Source organism: Micropterus dolomieu, linkage group LG21 (genome assembly GCF_021292245.1).
Source record: "Micropterus dolomieu isolate WLL.071019.BEF.003 ecotype Adirondacks linkage group LG21, ASM2129224v1, whole genome shotgun sequence".
Taxonomy (NCBI): domain Eukaryota; kingdom Metazoa; phylum Chordata; class Actinopteri; order Centrarchiformes; family Centrarchidae; genus Micropterus; species Micropterus dolomieu.
The window spans coordinates 7,362,873-7,364,898 of record NC_060170.1 but is presented as its reverse complement, the minus strand read 5'-3'; the positions used below and the strand labels follow the sequence as shown (position 1 = coordinate 7,364,898).

At 40.9% G+C, this 2,026-nt stretch overlaps 1 protein-coding gene and 2 non-coding genes across 3 annotated transcripts in view; 2 read left to right on the top strand and 1 right to left on the bottom strand.

The window, feature by feature from the left end:
• cfap157 (cilia and flagella associated protein 157) overlaps positions 1-2,026 on the top strand; it is a 10,426-nt gene that overhangs the window by 4,523 nt on the left and 3,877 nt on the right. The window lies entirely within an intron of this gene.
• On the bottom strand, positions 1,604-1,676 carry trnaa-agc. The gene has a single exon. It is a non-coding gene; the product is annotated as a tRNA-Ala (tRNA).
• On the top strand, positions 1,809-1,890 carry trnas-gcu. The gene has a single exon. It is a non-coding gene; the product is annotated as a tRNA-Ser (tRNA).

The window sequence follows — 2,026 nt, the reverse complement described above, 5'->3', positions numbered from 1 at the left end:
AGACCAACTTATCAAAATTCTTTAGATAACTTTTGATCAGTTACGTCCGTAGATGATCATGTGCAAGTTTCAGGTCAATTGACCCTTCGCTAAGCCACGCCCCGAATACAAAGCTGGCCAATCACAGTGCAGTATAGGACTTTCTCAACTGAGGTCCGACACTTTCATGGATGCGCTCCATTGACTCCAATGCAAAAAGAGTCATTTTCTAGCTTTTGGCTGTATTTTTCTAAGATATGGTCAAACGCTGTTCCTTGGGCACTTGTAATAGTTACAGTCATTACCCAGAGAGGTTGATAGGAGAAGTACGATTTATTCTCTTTGTAAAACCTAAATTAAATCCAGAAAAATGTCGGCTGTGGATTATTCCTAATGTAATGTTAGTTAGCTAACGCTAGCTAACTTCCTACTGAATGTAACGTAATAAAGCCATACTGTTCTGCTTTTTAATGATTGTAATAATGAATAGAGGCCTACCCAGCTTTACAGGTACATAGTTGATCCTTAATATCGTTGTCTTTTGTCTCAGTGGTCGGGGGATGCGGTGGTTCACTTGTACTGTGTGATTGGTAGGCTTTAGCTTCTATCTTTCATTTTTTTTCCACGTCAGTTTGACAGCCTGAATACAACCTTCAAATGTATAATGCCACTGCAAAACCGTCTGCTTCTATCTGAGATCACTTTTCCAACAAATTTGACAATATTTCTCCAGGCAGTGCAGTAATAGACAGTGGCGGTACCAACAGTTTGTTGGACTTAGCAACAGTAACTAAGGGGGGCGGGCTTAGTGAAGGGTCCATTGGCGAACCGTCTGGGACGAGTTCGCAAAAAATATAAAAAGTCGGCAAATTTGACATTTTTAGAGCAGAAGACCATTGGAGCAAACATGCAGATGAATCCAGAGATTAAAATGATGAAAGAAGTTCTCAACAAAGCCGTTTTCAAGATAATTGCCAAAAAGTTAAGTTGATTGTTATAGCGCCACCATGAGGTCAATTATTGGTGAGTTTTCATCTAGCAGCTTTTGTTGCCCAAACACTTTTAGAGAGAAAGAAGAAAGAAAGAAGAAGAAGAATGAGAACAAAACCAATAGGGCTCCAGCAGCTTCTCTGCTTGGATCCCTAATAACTTTTCCAAAATCAAATAGTAGTCGCTCCGCAGACAAAATTCTTCAGCAAGCTTAGTCCTTATGCTTTCTAGTTGTTGTTGTTTAGTTATTATGTGCTCTAGCTATTAATTCAGTTATTTGTTCACAGATATGGTTAAAAAAATAATGGTCCCAAATTATGTGAAATTGCATATTTTTCTTTGGAAAAAGTAAAAGAATAAGTTACCTGGAACCGATGCCGCTTTTCTCATCTCGCGAGCTAAACAGCTTTTAATCGCTGTTTTGTGGTAGTTTTTTTAAAAGAACAAACTGAAAAAAGGAGCAGAAACTATCATTGAACTTCTAATTGGAGGTTAGACTTAGAGGTGTTGGTCCAAATCCAAATTCACATTCTGAGCTCACAAGGTAGTCAAGCTGGTGCAAGAAGTCTCTCTGTGGTCGTCAACTCTCTTATATTTTCCTCTGATCACAAACAGAGAGGAAATTAAAGGCTGCTGGAGAATGCGGGCATCGATCCCGCTACCTCTCGCATGCTAAGCGAGCGCTCTACCATTTGAGCTAATTCCCCTTGTAAAATGCACACGCTTAAGTCGTCTGCTTCCCCCTCCCCGCTATGCCTTTCCTGACATTTCAGGCCTATGTAGACCACTCTTAATGGTGACCTGGATCGGACTGTTACTGTAAAATCCGAACAACAGCAGACGAGGTGGCCGAGTGGTTAAGGCGATGGACTGCTAATCCATTGTGCTTTGCACGCGTGGGTTCGAATCCCATCCTCGTCGCAAAATAACCATCTTTAGTCTCCCATGTTTCTCAACAGAGTCTGCCATGTTTAACGGGCAAGGGAGTTAGTTCAAATGGTAGTGCACTGTCTTAGCATGTAAGAGGTAGTGGACTTTATGCCTGAATTCCCCATAA